The 26,543-nt window shown below is 38.8% G+C and overlaps 1 protein-coding gene across 3 annotated transcripts in view; it reads right to left on the reverse strand.

The window, feature by feature from the left end:
• The window catches only part of Tmeff2 (transmembrane protein with EGF like and two follistatin like domains 2), a 282,612-nt gene that overhangs the window by 184,433 nt on the left and 71,636 nt on the right, over positions 1–26,543 (reverse strand). The window lies entirely within an intron of this gene.

A 26,543-nucleotide genomic window follows, 5' to 3' on the forward strand; every position in this document is an offset into this window, starting at 1 on the left:
ACATCGAAAGATGTAGGTCAAATATTTATAGCCTTGAAAACTCATTACAATATGTACTTAGCCGTCTAACTTCTATCTCAATATACAAAACCATTAAAATAGTAATTAAAAAACAGAACGTGTTTATTGGCAAACATTTTAATGCAAAAACCTGACAATTTAAAACCTCATCTCATCTTGTAGTCATCTTGGATAATTTAAGTGGATGAATTAAATATAACATAAATTATTCAACTGTAAATGATTTAGAAACAAGTAGCACATCCATTTCATCACTGTTCCCCTTAGAGTATTTTGTTAGAATTCAGCAATTCTACAATTGGTTGTCAGAATTTTCTGGTCAGTACCTTCAGCTCCTGTCATATTAAAATATCTGAATGCAAAATCTACTCTACATGTGGTGTATTGGACCTTTCAAGCCTCGATGGCTTAATTCTGTATTTATATTATGAAAGGTGGTACTTTTCTTTGTACCCGCTTCATTTCTTGAAGTTAGGTAGAGGTAAAAATGTAACCCTGGTTATTCTTTCGTGTTAACTGAAGACGAGAAAATGTGTGTGGATATTGTGGGGCAATTGGATGTAGAAACCTTGCACGTATGTTTCAATAAGGCTCTTTTGGGATTTCACAGCATGCATCCTTACTATAATACTTTAAATATTGAATTGCAGTCTAATTGATATGCTGATCTCAAGCAATATACTTACTGTTTAACTGACCTGTTACAAAGGACATACTGCCTTCTGTATTATCTCACTGTTTATAGATATGTTAGTTATACACATACATGCATACATACGACAAAAATGTCATGAAGTATTCCAGAAGTATACCATAACTTTTGCATAATCCATTTTACATGTCTTCTTTTAAAATGAATACACCATTTTTGAATATATTTATCATAAAATAAATCTGCATCTTAATATATTTCACAAAAACAGCAGGCAAACTTAAAAGTAGCCACTATCTTGTTGAAATCTATTCTTGACAGTCACTGGGAAACTGTGGGTGTATTATTGAATAAAAATTTCTTCCATTTTTGGATAGGAGTTAAGGAGATCTTGGCATATATAGGGGAGTTTATATGGTAGTGAGAGCAAAAGTAATTTATCCTTGTGAATTTATTAGTTTTGCATTGCTTCATACAATAGTCATAACATGATAATAAAGCAAATATTGACCACAATTCATACATTTTCTGTCCTGAGACATTAATGCTAAGTAGCACTTGGCATTTTCAATATATGTCCATGGTTTACACATTTTGTTTTCAACTCTTACTTAATGAAGAGTATATTTTACTGTGTCTAAAATCATCTCCTATAGATTATGTATGGAAATGTGAATGTCAACTCAACTCGAAATGATGGCTTTATTTCAACATTCCCTGTCTACATGATAATATATGGGTATTCTGAGACGTTTCAAGATGAAAAATATATGACCCCAGAATCCAAGAAGCTCAGATATACAAGAAATACAGCTCATAAAGCCTAATAATAATTCCAGAATAATGTAGCTAGTACATCAGTGAAGATGTAAGAGCTCCCTGTAGCTAGGTGGTGGGGAAAGTTTGCATTTGTAGAATTAGGCAAAGTGTCATGAGGATGCTGTGTTTGACTCTGAATTTGGGATGTACAAATGGAGGCGCCTATTACGGGTGATGGAGACTCAGGTATTTCCAGTGGGCTGGCATCGGATGTAGACCAGAGAATGAAGTAGAGACAAGAGTATGATCTGTTACATACTCAGTGTTTAATAAGTCATAATGAGCATAAGACTGAAAAGAATGGAAGCAAAGACAAACACTAAAATATAGAAGACAGTGACCAGGACTTTATCTCCTTCTTTTTTGATTCTGGTTATTTTGAGATAGGGCTTCTCTGTCTCAAAATAATCCGTAACTGTTTTGGCTGTCTGAAACTCACTTCAGAAGCCAGGCTGACCTTGAACTCACAGAGATTCGCTTGTCTCGGCCTCTCAAGTGTTAGAATTAAAGACGTTAATCACTATCGCGCAGTTTCCTATCTTCTTGCTGGGGGATAAAATGCCGTCAGGAAGGGTTAAGCATCCTGCTAAAGTATAAATCACATACATTCATATTTGACACAGGAAGTGGTTGCTAATTCATACACAGATTAACTGAGACCTTGATTTTCAATACTTGAGCATAGCATATGGAATCTTGATATTTTGATGCAAGTGAGAATCTTCAGAAATTCCTCCTTTAACTAGAAAAGCAAGGCCATTTTCCCAGGTCTCATCCAAAATTTCTTTTAAAGGCTCATTCAAGATCTTAAAATGCCCACTTATTTAATTCTACAGTGAGAAAAACAGGTTCTCTGGGGGCTGATCTACCCATTTTATACAGCGGCACAGACTGACAACACATGTCAACACAGGAACAAGGCTGTTTGTCGATGTGGAAATAGTACACACTCTCACAAGTTGTTCATACTGTACTCATAAAAAATAAAGATCACAGGAGGATCTCTGTGAGTCTGCAGACTGGTCTACAAAGTGAATTCTAGGACAGGTTCCAAAGCTACAAAGAGAAGCCCTGTCTCAAAATAGATAGATAGATAGATAGATAGATAGATAGATAGATAGATAGATAGATTAAAGCAAAATAAAAAACCATAGCGTTCATGATAATCTTACAAACATAATAATTTGTATGAGACTTCGCACAGGCTAGAGTGAGTGTATGTGCTTTTAGTGACACATAAGGTATTAGATTTTCAATAAAATTTCCTCAGTGCATTAAACAGTGTAGATCAAAGAATTGCAATGCAAAGAGGAAAGTTACATGATGTGGGATTTCTCCCATGTGTGTTGTGAGTATCATTGGTTAATAAAGGAACTGCTTTGGGCCTATAACAAGCTATAGTGGAACAGAGCTAGGTGGGGGAAACTAAACTGAATGCTGGGAGAAAGAAGGGCAGAGTCAGAGAAAAGCCATGTAGCTGCCACTGGAGACAGATGACAGTTGGAATCTTGCCAGTAAACCACAGCCATGTGAGGATACACAGATTACTAGCAATGGGATAAATTAAGATATAAGAAGTAGCCAATAAGAATTTAGAGCTAATGGGCCAAGCAGTGTTTTAAATAATATAGTTTCTGTGTGGTTATTTTGGTTCTGGGTGGCTGGGACAAACAAGTGGCCTCCTCCTAAAGTTACAAAGTCATTTTGTTTACCCTCCACTGCCTCATAAGTCTGCCTCTCTGTCTGCAAAAAGATATAAACCATTTGTCTACTTCTTTGAACACATAATTTCTGTTTTATAATTGCAAGATGACTAACTGTCACAAACTAAGCTTATTACCATTGTTCTGGAAGTGAGGGAAGAAAAGAAACAGGTGGGTGATCTGTCATTCCTTATGTGTGACCTACTGTGTCCCTAGTTCCAATAGGCCCATTTTAAGACCTGACCATTCTCGCAGACAATTAACTCCACTCATTGCCACAGATAGATTGTTAACACATTAAACAGGCTCAAGATGAACCTAGTTAGTTGTATCAAAACATACACAAACAAGTGGGAACCAGGGACAATTTATTGATATATTAAGGGTAAATAAATGGAAATACATGCTATACCCCCATTGCTATTATTGTAACACAAAGCTAAGAAGGACAGAACTGTATTTAAATGTTAATGTGTAGTCATAAAAGCGAACATGATATTCTCCCATGCCTTCTATCTAGTCATTTACTCTCTCTTATAACTTTGACTTTTAAATTATTTAATAATTTCACTTACTACATTACACCAACGTCTACCTAGAAATCCTAAACTAGCAAGCACCAAATCAAAACCATTTATACCTTGAAAAAGTATTGATGAAGGCAACCCTTGTACATTATAATCATGAGGTACAATTGTGGAGACATCTTAAAAAGGGGTTGTTGTTAGTTAAACAGAATCATCATGATTCAGAAATTCCTGCCAGTTGGGTGCATTAAAAGAGCTCAAAAGTATTGGACGATGATTCAAATAATTTATTGCAATGTTGTTGTCAAGAGCCCAAAGTTAGAAACAGCCCAATTGTCCATATGCTTATGGTTGAATAAATGAAATACGATGTATACATATAGAAGGGGTATCATTAACTGTAAGTGTGGTCAAATTCTGACACATGATGACACAAAGGCAAACCATTATGTTAAGCAAACATAAATCAGCCACCAAAGGGCAAATATCGGCTGATTCTTCCTGGTTGAGTTTCTTAGAGTGGGCTCCAGCCCAGACAGAGAGTAGATTAGAGATAACCGACAAGGACCCATTGCTTCTAAAGTCTGGTTTGTGTTTAGCATGTTGACAGGTTCTTAGAATAGTAGAGGTGGTGATTGTGTACTATTATGAGTCTAATTAAAACAATCAAATCCTTGATGTAGTTAATGTGTGATGTTATGTTACGTATTTATCTTAATAAAAGGGATTAAAACTATGAGAGCCAGTATTTGTAATATTTTTACTTATGGCTCTTAGACCATCTTTGGGGGAAAAAACAGCATAATTGTACTGTTGATCCACATTCACCCCACTGTAAGCAAAAATCATTGCAAATTTCTTCTCGCTACAGTGTTCTATTGCTGGTGTCACATATCGGGGCCTTTCTACTCCTTCAAGATGATTTTCTTTTTAGCACATTGATTCTTGGTGACTTTATTTATAACTACTTGCAACTGTCCTGTGAATGGCTACATTTTTAATCAACAAATGTTTTATTGTTGATGTATCCAGTCTAAGGGAACCCTTTCCTTCTAAGATCTCTATTATCTAGGAAGAGGAGGAAAAGCAGACAGTTTCCAGACAGATTTGAGTGCAAGTATTGCCCTGTCTGCTGACTCAAGGCATGTGATGGAGGAATACATGAACAGAAAATCTATTAGGATGGGTGATACAGAAAGGGAAAAAAACCTTGCAAAAACTGTGTAGAGAAAATCAGAAGAGCAAATGTGTGTTTATTGAAAACCTCTAATATTGCTATCAGAGGGGAAATCAGACCAAGCAAGGCTTGGAAGCTGAAGAAAATGGAGCAGAACCTGTCTACTCTATTCTACACTCTTTTTTACTTTAAACTACCTTGTTGCACACACGACACCGGGATTTTTATTTTTGCACATCCGTTTGTGTCACCGATTTCTCATTCATCCACACCCACCACCTCTTAAGGTAGATGAATCAGATCTCCAGGTGCTTTGCCTACTATTTGAATATGATGAACCCTTTGCAGGTAGCAACCAGAAAACATGTCATCCACACATATGATGTGCTTTAATGTGGAGCATTATGAAGTAGCACTCGGTGTTGCCATTTATTAAATGTATTTGTTGATTTATAAATTTTAAGATAAAGTGCTATTGAACATATTACACTACAGCAAAGGCTGGGAAAATAGGTATTTTTATCCTCATCATTGTTTATAATTTTATTACTATAAGGCAGGTGGAATAGAAGAAAGCTTGTATGTTTGAACTTTCCTAATAAACTACAGTGTCATATAAAAAGATGAACATATTTCATATATTCTTGAGTTTGTTCTCATCATACATCTCATCCTAAAAAGTCAATTTACACAAATGAGTAACAGACCTATGATTCTACAAAGTAAATGGATTGATGGATTATAGAGCAGATATTCGTGTGGGTTGTTTCTTCATTAAGAGATTAATTTCCTCCTAACAGCGAGAGTATTGAATAAATATGGCATTGGATCCTATTTAATCAATTATCACACTCTTTATGTTATTTTGAATACATTTTTGGTAAATATAATGATCATCTCTAAATTACAAAAGAAAGAATATTTTTAAAAAAATAGAGAAATTATAAAATGAACAGAATGCAAGTTCTCAAATAGTGATTTACTACATGTGACAAGAGACACTAGTGGGAGCTGACCCGACGGCTGTTTACTGCTTGGTCTTCGTTGGGCTCTTGCTCTTCCTTTGTGCTGTGGTACCAGAGTTACTGTGATACTAACAGAATCCTGGAAAAGTACAGGCAGCTGATAACAGAGCAAAGATGGATGTCCATGTCTTGTCAGCTCAAAGCTTGGCTTTATGTTTTGATAACATCTGTGACCAAAGCAGACGGGTGTCTATTTAGACTTACTCTTTTAGGCTGAGAAAAGGTGTGTGCGCGTGCGCGTGCGTGCGTGCGTGCGTGCGTGCGTGTGTGGTCAGCCTTAACAAAGTTTAACCGCAATAAAATCACCAAAGAATGCAGCTGCTCTTCAAATCCTGATGGCACATCTTTGAACAGTACTTTGTATTTTATTCTGTGGGTCAAACCATGTGCCTTAAGGAGAAACCATTCTTCAAGATTTCAGGTTGGGAGCTGGCTCTGGCTATTGACCTTCGCTAGGATGCTGGGAGGAGTCACAGTCAGTCCTAGAATCTCGAGGAGAATGACTAAGCTGACAGCTGACTTCATTGCTCACCAATTTTTTTTTTTTGAAAACTGAAACTTTTATGAAACTATTTATTTATTTCATCTACCAACCATAGTTTTCCCTCCCTCCTCTCATCCCATTCCCTCCCCCACTCCTTTCTCCCCCTGCCTTTACTTAAAAGACTAAGTTTACCGAGCCCAGTTTTTGGTAAACACTGTTTTCAGCATGCCATGGGTCTGTCAGGGCAGAGCTCATCAGATACTGAAAACGTTGGTCTAGTAACATAACTCAGATTGCGAAATTAATATATCAAAAGTGCCTCACTACGAAAGAGTTGTACTATATTATGTGGAAGCAAGTTCCAGATAGTATGTATCTTAACAGATGACTTTATACTATTAACTATCTACTTTATCATTATACTAGTTATTTTTCAATTACGAAAATATACTTAGAGTAAGTAAAGATGAGGCAAAAACATTATGATACAAAGATGATAAGGGGGGGAAAGACAAGGATGTTGCAAGCTGCTGCTTTTATTCTAAGTTGCTCTGGAAGTGTTAGCCTGAGCAACTGGGGAAGGAAAATAAAACTCATCTAAATCAGAAAGTAAAATCACTCATTGGTGACTGACGCAAATTTATCGATCATTTGAAAGGTAAAACTAAAACATCTTAGAGCTAATAAATAAATTGAGAGAAACAGTATGATCAACAGAAGATCAACAAAAGTGGAATTATTTTCTTATTGTATATATAGATTCTTATATTTTATACCAAAAATTGTGGCTGTGAATAGTGGCATATTCCTTTAATTCCAGCACTCAGAAGGCAGAGACAGACAGATCTCTGAGTTCTGGACAGGCTTATCTATACTGAGAGTTGTGGGCCATCTGAAAGTATACAGTGAGTCCTTATTTTAAAAAGAAAAATAGAAATTAGGCAAACAATCCTATTTGCAAGGAGGTAAGGAAAACATTGAGAATGAATTCAAGGTACTGGAAGATTTGTGCATTGAAAGCTCCAAAATCATCTGAACTAAAATAAGAGAAATCAATAAATAATGTACCATGTTCATGGTTCCGAAAAATTAATATTTTTGAAACGCTCATACAAGTTTAAAATTATCAGACGAGCAAGTCTGTGACTCTCTTGTGCATAAATGATGGCAAAAGATGTGGTAATACAAATCTGATCACCAGCATACAATATATACATATATGAAATCGTCGCATTATATATGTTGAATATAGTAATTTCACTTGTCAAATGGAAATTTCATATTACCTAAAATTATCTTGGGATTAAAAACCCCTATCAAACTTCAAATGCAATCTTTCACAAAAATAGAAAAACAACTTTAAAATTCATACAGTACCACACATACACACACACAAAACCAACTGAATTCCTAAGTCATTCTTAAGAAGAACAAACTGGAAGTGTCATATTTCAAAGCTACAGTCATCAAGATAATGATCTTACTACAAACCAAATAATAAACCAATAGAAATAGAACAGAAAGCCAATGGATAAACAGTTAATATACCATCAGTTGGTCTCTGGCACAGGTGTCAAGAATGCAGATCCTTATCTTAAACATGAAAATCAACTTAACATGGATTAAAGACTTATGTAAAGTCTGAAATCATAAAAGTGCCAGAAAAATCTTATGTGATTTTGTTGGCTTGAAGTGCAAGATGGAAAAAAAAAACCACCAGGCTACATAGTCTGAAACATGTCTGCACAGCAAAATGAAAAATCACCAAGCTGAAAAGCAACCTATAGAGTAACAGGAAATGCTTGTGAAGTGTATGCTCTAAAGGGCTAATACACAAATTATAAAATACAATTTACTTCAAGAGCAATAAAAGAATAACGTATTTTTAATGGACATGGTCTCATTTCCATGACAAACGCATAACAGGGTCGTGAAAGCATGTTTGACTCATGACTCACAAAGCAGGGCAAATCAAAACTGCTGCAAGTCAGCCCTACTTTTATGGATGGCTACTATTAAAGCGAAAAGAAAATAAGTATTAGTGAGAAGACAGGAAAAAGAAAATCCTTGTATATTGTTGAAGGGGGGAGTAAACCGCTGCAGCTCGCACAGAAATCAGCATGAGTGCTTCCAAAGAAATTAAACGCATAACTAGTGTGTATTTCATAATCCCTCTTTGGGACATTTAATCATCCCGCATCTCCTGACACAGTATCTTCCATGCCCACATTTAATGCAGTATTTACAAAGAGTCAAGATGTGAAGACAGTCCGAGTGACTGCCAAAAGATAAATGGATAAAGAAATTGTGTAGGGGTCTGTAATATTTCTCAAGGCGTTTGCTGGGAGACATAGTCTTCACACATATACAAATCAGTCTTGACTATGTGAGGGAATGCATTTCTGAACCATGTGGATTGTACTGTTCATTGCCTCTCAAGTGTATGAGCTTTTCAAAACATTTTACACCTGAAATGCAAAATGTTTTACTTGTGAATAAGTGTTAATAAGCCTGGAGAAAGTAAAAGGCTCCCTATCTAAAAGGAAACTTGTCTACAAGGATAACTTCTAAATATTAATAGCAATGACACGTGAAAGCACACTATGTTGACACATCATAACCTTAGAGGGAACGACTTTGGATCTCCTTGTTAATTGTCTAAAGAGATGGTGGGATTTTATTAATCAAGTAACGATAAATATTTTCCAAGACAGTAGATTTCAATGTCTATAAAATATCTTTTAGAAATATTTTGATATAAGAGGACTGCCTTTATCATTGATGTAAGTCAAGAAAAAAAATCAATTCCACTTGGAGACTAGAATTTTTAGACTATCTACTTTGGTGGGATTTGACTTGTAATTGGTGTAAGAATTTGCAAACTTTTAAAAAAGAGAGAAAATACATGTGACTCAATAGTCATCACAAACAAAGCAGTTATGGTGATCATTACTAGAGTGTTATTATATTTATTACCTATTATAATATAATTATATAATATATTGTTATATGATGTGCTCATATATCATGTAATTATATTAATATGTAATGATATGCATTAGAGTATAGTTATTAATTTTCCTTTTCTCATTTCCTAACAGCATGATGTTACTAAGTTCACCGCTATGTTTGAGAACTGTGACCATGCTATCATTTTCAAATGCTACTTTATAATGTGAACACCATCCAATAAAGGTTGTAACAATGTCTGTAGTCAGAGATAGTAACTGATTATTTCAGAACTATTAAAAATATCTGTGGCATTTTTAATAAACAAAAAAATCTGTGTCAGTGTCACAAAGAGCTATACTTACATATAATCATTATAAAGCCATACAACATACTCAGGACCGCGAGCGGTGCGTCCACCCACTGAGACGGTGGGGCTGAACTAATGGGAGCTCACCAAGGCCAGCTGGACTGGGAGTGATGGAGCATGTGATCAAACCGGACTCTCTGAATGTGGCTGGCAATGAGGGCTGACTGAGAAGCCAAGGACAATGGCACTGGGTTTTGATTCTACTGCATGGACTGGCTTTGTGGGAGCCTGGTTTGTTTGAATGCTCACCTTCCTAGACCTGAATGGAGGGGGAAGGATCTTGGACTTCCCATGGGGCAGAGAACCCTGACTGCTCTTGGGACTGGAGAGAGGGGGGGAGTGGGGGAGGGGGAGGGAAATGGGAGGTGGGGAGGAGGTGGAAATTTTTAATAAATAAAAAAAATCTGTGCCAGTGTCACAAAGAGCTATACTTACATATAATCATTATAAAGCCATACAACATACTAGGATTTATCAAAGTCTATAATCAATTAAATGATAAACTTAAAAATTACCCACCACCAAGCTCTGGTGTACACACTAGCTGCACTCACAAAAATTTGTCATGAAAGTTAAAAATATTGGCAATAATGTCAAATTGGAGCAAATGGTAAATGTGGGGCGAAGATAACAATTTAGTTAATGACTACCAGGAGTTCAAATAAAATGTTTGGGGAAAAATGAAAAAGTGGGTTTAAGTTAAACTTTTGTTTTCTATCAAAATAGATTGGAAACACAACTCGATCAGCTGGAAAGAACGCCTTTATTCCATAATGATTTCAATTCCCAAGGCTCCTAAACATCTATCAGGGTCTGCATGGGCTCCCTCCTGAAAGTCTCATCAAGGCAGAAAGAAGGCTTTCAAATAGAAGGCATGAAGATTTTTAACGTCGAGAGTTCTGTGCACGTGATCAGGTCGCATCAGTTGTGTATGCTTCTCTTCAGGTGACCACTTCAGGCAGCTGCTGGGCTTTCAGCTAATTCTCTGGAAACTGCGGCTCTCGCAGACACCCAACCACTTTACCGCGAGCATTTCCGAAATGACATAACGACTCCACCGTGAAAGCTTTTAAGAGAAGCAAAGTTTTGACACAGAAAATTGCCGCGTGTTTAAGGGATATATACAAGTCACGGGGAAATAGAACGCCTTTCCGTTTCCATTCTGAGGAGCCCTGGGTATGTGTTCAGAAGCACTGTTACGCCTGGAACACAGTCAGTAAACATCCAAGAGCTACTTGCTGAGTTTAATTATGTAAGCTGCGGCAGGAAGAGGAAGCGCATTCTGTCCTCCTACACCTGAAAGCAATCTTCAGCTTTTAAAAAATTAAAACAATTCACTACCTAAAGGAACATTTCCTGAATGCTGAATGGCTGCTTTCTTATGTGTGTGGACGGATGGATGCGTGTATTATATATGTATATATACTTTATATATGTATACACACAAACATGTACACATATACACATACATTAGCTTTGAATAAATCTGATCTGGACCAGAGCTGACCAGATGGAAACTTTTAAAGGTTGTTTTGCATTTTCCTTTCTAAGTAACTTTCTACAATCTTGTGTTCTGGTGACAAATTCTAGAAAAGAGCTCAAACGCATATTTAAAAAACACATTGGATTTTTTTGTTACATTTTTATGAAAGTTTTTTATAAATTATTTAAGCCTATTATAGGCTATCATAACTTCTAAATGGCTGACTATGCCTCTCTGTAAACCAGCTGTAATAAATACGCTGCCCCATTCTGAATGTCTTATCTATTTTTGCTGATAGAGCAGAGATCGACAATTTTTTTCCCCTTAGGTACAAAACCAAGAAGCAAAATCAGGGAAATTATGTTATTATGTGATAAGACAAAAAAATCCCTGCAATGATTTTACTGAAAACAAAATAAATGCTGCTGGCCAGGTACAGGTGTTCCAATGAATCAAGACCTTCCCCCCTCCTTTAAACAATGAGACCCACTGTCACAAAAAGAAACAAAGGCCAGTGGAGAATGGAGGGTAAAAGGTTTGCTATGGTAATTAAAAGGAGTATCAGGGGACAAGAGAGGCCAAAGGTAACAGGGTGACATGGATTGAAATGCATTCTTCTATGTGCATGAAATGTCAGGATGAGACTCGTTATGCGTAATTGGTGCCTGTTAGTAAACGCATTTCAAAAACATTGCAATTCCCCAAACAAATAAACAAAATTCCAGAAACAATGGTAAAAGGACAGCAAAATTTTGTATAATCCAATGTCAGTACAGAAATAGAATTTTCTTAATTGAGACTCAAACTCACTGGCCTTACAATCAAAATTTATTTGTAATAAGATCTTGCACATTATACTTTGACATATCTCTTTTCATCAAGATAGGTATGATAAATGCTTCCTTAAATATAGGCACAGAGGGACTAGGGAGATGGGTCAGAAGTGGTTAAAAGCACTGGCTGCTCTTCCAGAGGCCTTGGGTTCAATTCCCAGCATCCATATGGCAGCTCAAAACTGTCTGTGGCTCCAGTTCCAGAGGATCTGACACCCTCAGACAGACAGACATGCAGACAAAATACCAAGGCACATAAAATAAAAAATAAATAAAAATTTTAAAGATATGTGCATCTGAGTCCGAATGAATGCAGTTGACATCTGGGAGGAATGCATATAATACTACCAGACTCATGGTTTCCTATCGGAAGGAAGAACTCCTTCACTGAATCATTAACTGGGCTTGAAATACCAGGATTGCCTTGCCATTTATTCCCAGTTTTTAAAGACTGCTGCTGGACCACGGTTTGAGTTCAGAAAATACACGGAGGACAAACTTTGTGGGAAGGGGAACATCATTTTTGTCTTGTCTCCATCAGGGCTTAGAGTGTGGAACACAACTAGACATTACTTGTCATTCAAGCAATGCCAGATGGCCTAATTTTTGTGTTTGTGTCCTGGTTGTCTTATTGTTTTAGGTAGAATAGATAAAAAATACTACAACTTTATAACAACAGTTAAGATCTAAAGTCAACCTGTCTTCAGTCACAGTGGCTGAGGGGTGGACTCGGCCATCTGGCACGGCTCCTATTGTCTAGTCAGGAAGCCGGATTGTGTGCGAGTTGAGTGAGATGCAGGGAACGCAAATGCAGTCCACTCTCCTATAATTTGGGGGCAGCTATGTATGAGCCTATTATATTATTTGAACTCTACGTATCAGCGAAGTAAAACCCGTCCAGTGAGGGAGTGAGCAGACGATTCTGATATCAAAAGAAGAAACGGAAGCGACAGAAGCAAAGCAGAGAAAAACAACTGCTTGTCTTTGAAAAGAAATACAAGATTTCAAGATATTCATCCTTTTTTTCACATTTCTGCAGTTTTAATGCATACATGGCATAAAGTTGTGCCCTGGCATGTTTTAGAGTAGAACCTTCCAGGAGTTGTTTCGCTCCTTCAAACATGGATGAAGCTTGAGTCCTCGGTGTTAGTGGCAAGTGTCCTTATCTGCTAAGTCAGCTCTCTGACCCAAGATATTTATTCTTGACCATGATGGATGCATAGGATATTCTTAGAAGAATATGGAAAGGGAATTGGGACAAAGCCATAACTTTGTATATGAATAATTAGCGTTAAAAAAAAGAAGTCATTCTGACTCAAGACCGAAGCTCCCATCTGACAGTGAATTGGATGCAGTTGGCATTTTCAACTGAGTGGTAACACATTCAATTTTTGGATCTGAGTCGATAGCTCTAACAACTGAGTAGTTCTCCAACAACTGTGGACCTCATAGGAAAAGGCGAGCATGGAGAATATTCCTTGAAAGACTCCTCCCCAGAGACAAACACTGAGGACTACACGGGGTTCAGGGATGTTGCTGACAAAAAGCATTAATGAGAATTCTGCAGATAAATGTTCAAATATTGGCAGCTGGTGAATAATGGGATTAGAGTACACACACACACACACACACACACACACACATACACACACACACATACACACACACCCTCTTCCATCCTGACCTTTTGGTTCTCCAAAGAAAAACAAAAACGAAGTTTCATATTCTTTCTGCAAAATCAAAAGTACTTTGTCATCAGGACTCATTCCAACAGGAAATACAGAAGAAACATAGATAGCTAACCTTCAGTCATTCAAAACTGATGTCAGAGGGATTTGGATTCTGCCAACTCAGAAGCCTTCTCGTAGGATTCTGAAATACTCAGGTGACAAGTTATAGGAATCTATTCTTTTAGGAATGTGATAGGCATTTGTGCCTAGGGAGTAGCTTAGTTTCCCCAAAGAACTGTGGTTTTTTGTTTTTTTTTTTTTTGAAGGGCCTTTTAAATGAATGCAGTGCAGGGTGTTACATTCTATAGCTTCTGCATGATCAGCAGGCAGTGAAATAGACGGTGTCACCGGTGTCACATCTGTTTATAAAGTGACAACTGCCTATGTAGTGTCCAATGGATACACCGGAAGAAAGCCTGCTTAGACATAACTTTATTATTAAATCTTATGAAAATACCATTGCACACTAGTAGAGTGATAGAGCTACACTTTAGCATTAGTCAATAGATATAGAGAAACATCATCATGCAAAATCGGCGAGTGAGAATCTAAGACTCATGTTGCACAAAAACAAAGGTGGACGTACACTCGGGAGGTGCCAACCAGAACAGGACAGAGAGCCTGGGGTCTGAGCTTGACAGTGGCCATGGAATAAAACTGTTTAGCTCTTTTCTGTGACTATTAATTCAAATGTGCAGGCCACCACATCACTCCTTTAAGTTCATATTCAAGAAAAGAGTAGGTGTCAACCTCTGTGAAGTGACATGTAGTTCACTCGTGACCCACTGCTGGCTGCTGGCTGCGGTTAGTGTCTCTGAAGGGAGGGCCTGCTGTTTGGTGCATTGGCCGAACAGCATCCGGGACGTTCTGACAGCATCTGCCTTTCATACTGAGTTATCTCATACTTAACTTCTGGTGAGATGTGCTAATTTAATCTTCTTTTATTTGTTTTGGTAATACATTTAAGATTCTAAAGTTAAAAATTGAGGTAATTGTGCCAGATTGCATAAACACTTAAAATTAGTGAATCATGAACACTTGTTAATTTTTTTAATTTTTTTTTTTTTTTTTTTTTTTTTTTTGGTTTTTGGAGACAGGGTTTCTCTGTGTTGCTTTGGAGCCTGTCCTGAAACTAGCTCTTGTAGACCAGGCTGGCCTCGAACTCACAGAGATCCGCCTACCTCTGCCTCCCAAGTGCTGGGATTAAACAAGTATACCACCACCACCCAGCCCACACTTGTTAATTTTTGAGACTAAAATCATGACTTCCAAAGTGGATAGAGAATTGGTTTTTATAGTTCTTTTTCTGCAGTGTTTGGAAATGACTATATAATACATCCAGATGGTCAGTATTAGAAAGATATTTATAGAATGTATCATATCTGATATTAACAAACTAACAGCGTAAAACTGACCTGGCTATACCACTTCTAAGGACCCTTATTGTGTCTAAATGCATTGCAATTTTCCACTAGAAATTATGCTCTTCAAAATCAATATTGTTGTTTAGAAACTAGTCTGCTGAGTTATTACGAGTCACGAAGACATTTGACCAAGTAGATGATCAAAAGAATGCTAATCAGCTTTCCTCAGTGGAAAAAGGTGTGCGCCGCTACCTGCTCTATTAATACGGAGATGCTTCACTTGTAGACGGATTTCCTGTCGATTCAGCCGAATTATAAGGAATAAGAAAATGCTTGAATTGTCAAATGACTCCTTGCTGTTGTGACATTTTGTTCTTCTATTCCATCATCTCCGTTAGTTTGCCGACTGGCGCTGACAGGGGTACAGAGCTACTGCAAACTGTGACTTCAGCAGCACTCTGCCTGCCAAGCTCAGATCCGCTGCTCCTGGAGACACCCCCTTCCCTCTCTCCTAGCCAAGGCCACGCTGCCGGACCATAAATCTCATCTGGATTTATTCATCTGACTCTCATCACTTTGACATCGGCATGCTTGAATGCAAGCGTCAGGAATCCAAATGGGTAGCCTGTAAACCGGAGGGGATTTGAGGGTCAGGGCCACAGGGCGGTGTGCGCGCTTTTTGCTACCTATGGCTTCATTTGAGCTGATGTATCTGTCTTTCTCTCATCTCTCCTGCCTCAGCAGTTATAAACACCATCACCTTTGCTTAACCTGAGCACCGAGCCAAGTTGCTCCCTCCCGAGGATGCTGTAACGAGGCCCTGGAACACACCTGATAAAGGGCAGGCTGCAAGAGTCCATGCACACAATTCTTATGTGATTCTGGATGCTTGCACATACTCCCAGACAAATGAAAACATGAGAGCTCTACCTGGATCCCCAAATGGTGGAGAAACTGCCAGAATCCTCAGGATGGATAAGATCAGCTGTCAGGAATTTATGCAGCCAACCACAGAAAAACAGACTACACACAAACGTTTTCAGATGATAGCGTACCCAGATAAACAGTCAGAAAGTGGGCTTCTCCGGTGAAATCCGGCAAATGGAGTTCAAGCATTATAAGGACAGGCAAGTATTTCATACTGATCATAAAGCAAAGGAAAAACACAGACGTGGTCTCCTAAGCTGTCAAGCTGGATACAAGTCCAGGGTGCCTCATTCTCCAAACTCTCTCCTCACTGCTCCCCCAGCATGTCCTCTTCTGGGAGATACCAGCTACTACACAGAACTATTTACCTTTGCATGGTCCTTCCCTTACTAACATCCCAAAGGAGGTGTTCTCCACTGGGAGCCAGTTCTCTATCATCTCTGAAAATCTGTAATGACCAAACATCTCATCATTTATTGGGGACAATCTCCTGTCACCTATCCTGGCTCAAATGATATCCATCAGTCATTACTTCTAGGAAATTGCTGGTTTATTGAGATTTCTTATAGGGAAAATGATGGGAGACTCAAGCGCAGCTACATCACCAGGAGACCCACCCTAGAAGGAGGGACAACCCAGTAACAAACCCTTCACGAAGCCCCGGACCCTAACTGCAGGCAGTTTGGCCAACTAAACATTCTCCTAGCGCCAGATAATTGAGTGGTTATGTAACCTGGGTGGGTCCTCTTGATGCTGCAGCTTCTGAGTTCCTGAGCCTTCCAGGATGGAGGGCTTCCCTTGCAAAGAAATGTCTGCAAAAGCAACAGGATAGGCTGCCCACCCCATCTACGATTCTAGGAGGCTTTTGTAGGATGCGCTTGTCGCTTTTCTTCCTTGTGCGTGGTACTTTCAGACTAGGAGTAAGCATCTGCGTATCTGCCTTCACTGGTTTCCCCCCATTTCTTAGAGTCTAGCGCATAGACTGTACTGTGGATACTTTTTTTTTCTCAGCATTTTTCCCTTTCTCAGACTTATTCCAGGATATTTCTTTCCACACACACTTTCTTTTCTTTGTGATGCTCCTTTCTCGCCTAGAATCACAAGTGTTTTCGCAACTCCCCTTCGTTCGTGGCGATGATTCGGCAGATCTGTTTAAGACAATGTCAGCGTTGGCTGAGCTGGCCCAACATGTACCCTCTTCATTTCTCTGATGGCGGCATCTTGAAAAATCATTATTTGTTTCGCAAAGTGTTTACAACTTTTTGCATTTAATTAGTCCAAGTTAAAATACCGAACATCATTGAAAAATTATTATTGGTACCTTTAGGACCAAATTGCACCTTTAGAAGAGTCAGAAAGGTAACTTCAGTGTTAGCTATTTAATAGCAACCCAAAGGAACGATTCAGAAAAACTAAGGTTTCTCCTTGCTTTCAAATCCAGAGTAAGATTAGATACACAAATTGCTATGTCTTTTAGGTAATAGTATCTTTCTCCTAATCTTAGAACTAAGAGAATACGATTTTAAACACTAGTCAAGTCTTAAAACGCAGCCTGCAGAGGGATGTTCTGCCAACAGATGTCATGGGAAGACAGTTTTAAAGTACCGCACGAAGCTAAACTAATGGGGCCAAAATCATTACCCTCACCTCTCATTAATTGTTACTAGTCCCTAAGTTTATATATCATAGCGATAGAAATCTCTTTGTATTATAACCAAATATATGACTACTTATTAATAAATATATTCATAAGATTGTTTCTTAAATGTCACCAAAACATTTTTTTGAGTCAGAGTTTCCCCGTATAGCCCTGGCTGCCATTCTGTAGTTCAGGTTTGCCTCAAACTAAGACCCGACTGCCTCTGTTTACAAAGCATCGTGATTAGAGGCATGCACCACCATCCAGCAACCAAAACATTCTCCATGTGAGGCTAATTATTCATTTTACTTAAGATCTGTGAAGAATAATAACAAAAACAACAGAGAAAGTAAGTTTAATAAACGTTGTATTTAAACGAATACCAATAATTTGTACCAATAATGCATACCAAGATTATTTCTAGATGAAAAATTTAAAATTCAGTTAATTTTGTAGAAATTAAAAAAGCAGAATTTGCAAGTAGTCCTCTCCAATCAAACGGAAGGTGAGCTATGTGTCATCCGACTGTTAACATCTGATTTGAATCCTAAGACATTTCCTTCTTCATTCGCGGCATACAGTCGCATATTATATCACGCAAAACAAGTCCTTAATATGCTGTGTTAATTAATGAGGTGGTGGGGAAAAGGACAGTCTGAATAATTTACCATCTCTTTTCGGTAAAAGTGTTCTCAATTGTCAGTCCATTTGCCAAGTGCATGCGATGCCAGGCTGGATCCGAGAAAACCTTGTGAATTCGTCAGTTCTCTCAAATACACCAAAAGTATTTTGTGGAGACGTTTTGTGGCGTGGCTCAAATAACTGGATCAGAACTTCCATGTAGGTAGTACAACGAGATGACTGGAAATGCCAGTCCCAAGTGTAAACTGGATCCCTCAGGTCTCTTGTCAAACCGGATTCACTCTCGGTTTTCCACCCAACTTTGATTGGGAGTAAAGGGGGGAAGATTTATGTGCACTTAGAGAGATGGGGTGTGGGTCAATACTTCTTAAGTAGCTTGCGGTGTAATGGTTAACGTTCGTGTTTGTCTCTCCACCAAGTACAACTGGAGAAACTGAGGCACAGAGAAACCACATGACTTCATACAACTTAATATAATGTACCTCAGTTTAACTCCAAAACCTATATTATGTGTATATGTGCATGTATGTGTGTGTGCGTGTGCCCACATGTGTGTGATATACATGTACTTCTATCTATGTGCATGTGGAAGCCAGAGGACAATGCCAAGTGTCTTCTCTCTCCCTGCCCAGCTTTTTCTCTTGTGAACAGAACTTCTCACTGAATGCAGGGACAGGATGGGAACAAGCAAGCTACAGAGAACCTCTTGCCTGTGTCCGACTCTCCATGCCAACTGGGGTTACAGGCCCCCTGGACCTTCTGAGTGCTGGGGATCAGAACTCAGATCCTTGTTTTTGAATGGCAGGCACTGTTGCCCACTGAGCATCTCCTCAGCCTCCCAAACCAATTCTAATTTATTAGCAGCAAATAACCCACAATCTGACTGTACGGATTATGCCCATTCTGTTCCCCTTAGGCAGTTCTCTCAGTTATTTCTGGGCAGGTCTTCACATACGGACCATGCGGAACATTGCTATTGTGCTGAGTAACTTGGAGCTATCATGTTGATTCATATGTAAGTACGAAACTACAAGCCACGCTTTCTGATAGTTGTGACGCTATGTGCATGTGTGACGTCATTAGAGTTAAGTAAGTGGTCCGTTCCTCAACCAGGATTCTAACAGAGAAGCCTCTGAGGCTCCTTCCTCATGATGGCATCTTGATTGCCTCTGAATATTCCCAACTATCTATTAACAAAGACCAAGAGATATTCACCTGTAACCTTGTTCAATCAGGTAAAATTTTATGGTGTTTATAGGAAGCAGAGTATCAAGTAGCGGAGCTGGGAACCATGATGTGGCACCTAACCCAAGCTGCCGCCTGGATGACTTCTCCATAGTTACAGGATGGCTCCTTTTTGTCGGCCAGCGCTGCCCTTTTACCTTCTCCCTGCAGCCCGGTTCCCTAACTCTACAATGGTAAAATCATTCCACGTGAGAAGCAATCGAGAAATCATCCGTGTAGTTATTCCTGGCACAGACTGGATTAGAAGTCTTTCTAGCTTTTGACTTGATCACGGGGCACAACGAAACGTTTGGGGACAAAAGCTGAAGCTCTAGGGTAAGGCATGGCAAGAACAGAGTGGACTGTGTCTAAAGCCAAAAATTGGTCAACAGTACAACGTCGCAGTTTTATTTCGCAGTCATTGAAAAGTCTCGTCCTTCTTAAAAGCTAAAGAGAGCAGTTGAAAAGTCCTTGGGCATTTCCAGCAAGGCTCCTCCTTTCTTCATGGCCACTTCTTCTGACCAGTGGCTCTGAGCTTAGAAGGAGTCCTTCCAGCTTTTAGACAACTTTTCTACTTCGCACAACTTCTGCTTTTACAGTCTCTTTGTCTAGCATTTATTTTTCTCGTTTCTTTCTTTTTTATTATTTTTTTATTTATTTTACACACTGACCACAGTTTCCCCTCTGTGTTCTCCTTCCATTCCCTGCCCTTACTTCCCTTCCATGAACACCCCCCCCCCCGCCCGCTTCACTCCTCCCTCTCCATTCAGAAAGAAGCAGGCCTCCCATGAGAATCCACAAAGCATGGCACATCGAGATGAAGAAAGACCTAGTCCCTCCCCCTGCATCAAGGCTGGGTGAGGTGACCCAGTATGGGGAATGGGTTCCCAAAAGCCAATTCCAGCGCCAGGAACTTTTAATACGGTATTTGGAAACCTATTAATTTAACGTTTGGAAATCTGCCGTTCTGGGCTGTTTGCAGTATTTCTTAAGACCAAGTTGTTGGGTCTTGCTTTGCTAGTCTCTTGGACTGCCACTGCATCTTTTGGTTTCAGATCACAAATGTTCCAGTCTTCTGTCTTCTGCTGATGAAAATTAAGTACAACTAAACTGGATCTTCCATATATACATACACACACACACACATATATATGTACTATATGTGTATACTATATATATATGTGTGTGTACTATATGTGTGTGTGTGTACTATATTTATATATGTGTGTGTGATTATAGATAAAATCTGCTTTTTAAAAAGTTTAGTCTATTGTTGTTCAAATGTCTATATACATTTATTTTCTATAAATCCCTCAACCTTAGTGACATTTATGTGTTAAAATACATTATAAAAACAGCATCAGAACAGCCTGGTATTTAAAATGTTCTAATAAATCATTAGCCCTGAACGGTTTCATTCTTTCCTGCTTCCTGTCTTTGTTACCCATGATAAGCAAGCCTCAAGTATTTTTCCTTCACGAATCCTGTCACAGTCAGATTCAAGCTATAACGCTAAAATGATTGCTTGAGTTGGCTGAAAGAAAATTAGCATCGGAACAAGTACACAGTTGACTTTTTCCTCTCAGGAAGGAAGCAGAAAAGGAGCGCATATTTTAACTCTGAGTAACTTACTTCGAAGAAGAAAAAAGTGCTGGCGTAGCCAGGGTTAGTGGGGCTGGGAGGTTTTCCACCTTGGGTTGAAGCTTATCAGATACAGTATGTTAATTTCTTTCTAATAGTGTAATGAAGTCTGAAGCTCTCAGAGAGATGCAGCTCTCTGATAATGGGCCTGTTTAAGACAATGCTTAAAGAAAGGCTTTATTACGTGTTCCCCTCGGCAGCTTCCAAATGCTGAGGGAGAAAGCAATTGCTTCAGAGGAGTCTCTGGAAAAAATGCACTTGGATTTCAAGGGAAGCTGCAGAGAATTTGGACATCCCCAGGAGAAAGTGGATGTCTCCAGCCTGCGGCCCATGAGTAGTTCCAGGTGATTTCTGAAGCTGCTACATACCAGTGTATCTATTGGGAGGCAAACATTCTCAGGACTTTGCTGAGTGCACAGTATCTGAGTGCTGGACGCCATCATAACCTGGCTTGGCCTGAACACCTACATTAGATATTGGAGGTCATGAGCCAGATTATATTTGTGGATACCTGCATGGCCACTGCAGGAATTTATGGAGAATCTAGAAATCGTTCCACAGAATATTTTGTTGGCTTCTTGACAGTTCTCCAGTCATATATTCTGGATTTGTATGACTTTTCTTTGAATACTTACCATTTCAGTCATTTGGAGAGTACCAGTTACCCTTTTGTTTTTTAAATATTGTTTCTCTCTCTTTCTCTCTCTCTCTCTCTCTCTCTCTTTCTCTCTCTCTCTCTCTCTCTCTCTCTCTCTCTCTCTCTCTCTCTCCCCTCAGGTTGTCAGGCCTGGCAGCTAGTGTCTTTCCTTGCTAAACCATCTCACCACCATGCAGTGTTATCTGAAAAGAATGAGCCACTGGGTAATTCATAGAATATATGAAGAAACCTTACCACTTTCATTCAGCCTCTGGAACCATATTCAAGGGGCAGCATACAAGAAATGCTTCTGGTCATGACGCGCATGGCTCCAGGACAGAGGACCGAGTAAACTTTAGAGGGAAACATCTGAATGCCACCCAGGACAATTTCCCAAGCCATCAGATGACGGCTGGCCAACCTTCTCTGTAGGCTTACACCTCGGTAATGCTGAATAGGAGAATTGTGCAGTGTCGAATTAAGGACACTTGATATTTAAGGTGAGAGTTAAGGTTAATGTCACTCCAAAAGCCAGGTGGGGACCTTGACTTGAATGTGCACATGATGGGAGAGCATGCCCTTGTGCACATTTGAGGGAGGGGCTGGAAAGACTGAGGCCCTACTGGGTACATATCCTGATACCGTCTGTCAACTTCTGGTGGGTAATTGTTTTTCTGTCCAAGTCATGTTTTCAAAGCGATCTATTCCTGCTTGGCTCCCCAACTTTCCAAATACAGAGAAAGGGAACCAAACACTAATGTTAAAATATATCCATTGATGCTGACGCTGGTCACTTGTTCTACCTGAACTACAGCTGTATCTCCTCCTAAAGGTTCGACTAACGGTACATTTGTCTGTGTCTGTAAATGATTTACACGGTACAAGGTTATGATCTGTGGTTCTAGAAAGTAAAAGTTTCTTTTAATTCTACTAATAGCACTAAAGTATAAATATTAACAATAATTTTAATTTTTCTGAAAAAAACTATTAATTCAATCTTTCTTTTAAAGTTGTGAATGGAAAATAATAGAGTTTAATTATTGAAAGCAAGCTTTGTCCCTCATATTCCCCTATTTCCTGCTCTGTCCTTCTACCTTGAACGGGTCTGCTCTTGTCACCCCCCCTCCTCTTCATCCTTTTACTTATGAATCACAACTTATATAATTTTAAGTTCAAAATAATTTTTTCAATGACATAATACTTTAAAAGTGTATTTTTTCCCAAAATAAATACACTCATAATTAAACTTGGTGTTTCATGACCTATTAATTCAGCAGTTATTATAATCCATCTTTAATTGGATTAGCTATAATTACAATTAAATGGCTTTCTGAATCATAAAGGTTAAATACAAGTCATTTTCCATTTAAAGACTTAAGTGTGAGTTGATCGTGGTGAGAAAGGAAAGCTACTTCATCTTAAGGTTAATTGCTAAGCTTTTGCCACATTTTCAGAGGCAGCTCCCTCATCCCGAGCCGTTTATGATCCATAAAACCTCTCAGCTCTGCAATGTGGTGTCCACATGCATGATGCCCTTTATTTTGTGTAACTGTGAAATTAAGCTGGCACTCACCTGTATCTCAGAACGGACTGTGATAATATCTCATACTATTGTGGGATGCTTTCTCTTAAACCACATGGTGGGGTTAGTGGCAGAAGGCAGAAAGGCCTCAGACCTGAGCGTGGCAGGCCATTCAGCTTGGTGTGCAACTTATCTCTGAATCCTTGGCAGAACTGGCAAGTTGACATCAGAAATTACGTTGTAATTAGTAACTGGCACAATATGTGTCTGACACTATCTCTGTGATATGGAATACTCCAGAAAATGTAGAAGCCTCGACAGAAAAGGCATTTTTCTTAATACAGTAAGGTGTGTATCTGTATAGAAAATTCATTAATGGAAACCCTCTGAGCCAGTGTAAGTGACTGGGGACTGATGTCCCTTGTCACCTCTCAGTCTGCAGGGATGAAAGATGCTTCAAAGTACCAGACTTCAGGCTCTAGGTGGCAGACAAAATGCATCAACTCTACCTGCAAACATTTAAGACTCTTGACCACGTGATCCTGATCACAAGTTCTGAGTTCACGTTTCTAAGAAGTGTGTAAGCAAAGCTAACACCACGTTGTGAAACACACAAGAACAAGGCGACCCATGGGAAATTCCACCTACCTATTTTTGGTGTTGATTTCTAAGAGAGAACATGTGGAAATTTTGTGCTATTCTGAAACACCATTTCCAAGGACGAAGAGAAAATAATGAAGTAGGTTTCTACTTCTGAGGTAATCTTTACCAGCAATGAGAAAGTTGTCCCTGACTGTGAAATAATAAAAATGTTTAGAGGTGGAGGAAAAAGTCCGTGCTACTTTAGGAACTGTGGAAAGACTGTAAGAGTGTTCATTGGATTTTAGGATGTTCTATTGAAATTGCATTACAAGACCGTTTACGAAACAGCCATTATGATCACCAGTGAGGTCACGGCCAGTAACATAAAAAGGAGATGGGGAGCAAAAAATGGAAAATCAGATAATATAATCAGAAATAATACTGATGAGGAAAACAAAGAATTGGTATCCAAGGAAACCAGCATGGTTTCTTAGGACTCTTTTTCTAATGAGTTTTGATTTAAATGAACCAGCTACAAGATATGAAGGGAAGAACATATAGCCAAGGAAGCATACACAGAGAGAAAGCCGTTTGGAAGAACAGGTCTAAGAGAATGGAAATATCTTATACTTTTTTATCTTCACTGAGGACTAAATTTTTAATTTAGAAAGAATTTTTAATGTGCAGCAGAATACATGTATACATGACACAACTAGTAAATCTAGAGGAAAAGGCTCTTTAAAATAATGGATTTAATCGTGGTTGAGAAAAATGGCGTACAGCTCCATGTGTAAAATAACAGTTTGTGTCTATGTCTTTCCACGGAGAGAATTATCTTCACGTCCTTCATGAAGGATAACACCATCAAGGAGTAATTTGAAGTACAAAATAAAAGCAATGATTATGAGAACATCATAATCTACGAATGAATATCACAGTCAAGACACAAATGACTTATGAGGTAAAGTGGAATCAAATAATTCTAGAAAATCACTAGGAAATAGGGTGAGTAGAAACAATCCCATAAGACTAGGGAAAAGTCAATAGCATAATTAAAAATGGATACAAACCAAAATATGGAGTTCAGCGCTGAGGAGTCAGTTATTAAACCCTGCAATGGTTCAGAAAGTCTCATCTGATGGTTAGTTAAGTCTCTCATAATGGATGAAGATGTTAATTAAGTAACTCATTATGGCGATAAAAATACCAAAGTCTCTAAGATCAAAGCTTGCCAAGCCAAACTTTCTAACATCATGGAGCCCATGTTTCTAAATAAAACACTCAAAGAAACTTCATGGCGCCTCTCTAGCTGCAAGGGAAGCTGTGGGGTTCATTATGGGGCACCCGGGTGACTCTAGCTGTGGACGAACGGGATTCTGTTTTTGAATCAGTAGGAAGGCGTCATGGGAGGTAGCTTCCATCTTTGGTTTGTGTTCCACTCAGTTTAACAAATTTTTAGCAATGTCTTAGCTGAAAATACTAAATGGCATCCTTACCAACTGTGTTGTTGATACAAAGCCAAAAGATGTGAGTACTATCTTTGACTCCAGGCACGGAATTTAAAAGAACCCTGACCCTAAGATGACGAAAAAGAAATTTAACTAGGGTAAAGTCAACACAACACTGACACAATGAGATTTAGCTAGGGTAACTGAAAACTCCTTTGGTGTCAGGATAGCAGTTGAGACTAGAAGATCTTTTCTTGGCAATATATTTGAGACAAAGGCTTTGATCAACCACAAACCTTCAAGAGATTATCAGTATGAGGATGAGCTATGTAGGGACAGGCAGATAGGAGGGATCCACGAACGAGTTTTGTGCTGAAGCTCACTGTGAGCCAAGCACATGATTTGGCTGCTTGTGTGGGAGCTAATCACTGGAATGTGGCAATCGCTCCAAAGGAGATAATCTCTCCACTGAGTCTGGGCTGGGAAAGAGCATTAAGAGGGTGCTGCCCAGCTATAAATTCCACATTAGCACATAGAAAATGGTAGAAGAAGTGACACTTCTCAGGCAAGTGGCCAAAGTGTTGTTCCAATTAAATAATAATAAACATACAAGCAATAACAAACAAACAAATCGGGACATGGCAATGAAGGGCTAGCGTACTTGATCTTGAGAAGGAAATCGCAAGGGAAGTCCTGTGACCATTTATCAAGGACTGTCATGTGGAAGATGGAACAGATCATGATATTTAAATCTCATATATAGAGGTAAACGTGGAATAGAAGTAAAAGAGCATTTCAGAACAATCAATAATTTTTAAAAATTTTTCAAAAAGGAAAAATATGATGTCATGAGGTAAGAAGATTCCATGTGTTTTAGCAACGATAGTATTCTTTCTCTTTCTCTGTCTCTGCACCCCACCATCTCTCATCGGTTTCCCTGTGTAGTATACACTGAGTGGCCTTGAACCTACAACCTTGGGACACAAGGGGGGAAGTGTCAAGGCAGCTGGTACAGGGAATGTCTTCCTTTTTTATCCTGGTTGCCAAACACGAGCTTTGTTCTGACATGCAGCACCATCACAAATGGACGGAAATCTCACAGCCTACGGGCTAAAAAGAAAACTATCTTTTCTTTAGTACTCTT

The sequence above is a fragment of the Myodes glareolus genome, chromosome 27 (assembly GCF_982192425.1).
Source record: "Myodes glareolus chromosome 27, mMyoGla1.1, whole genome shotgun sequence".
Lineage (NCBI taxonomy): Eukaryota > Metazoa > Chordata > Mammalia > Rodentia > Cricetidae > Myodes > Myodes glareolus.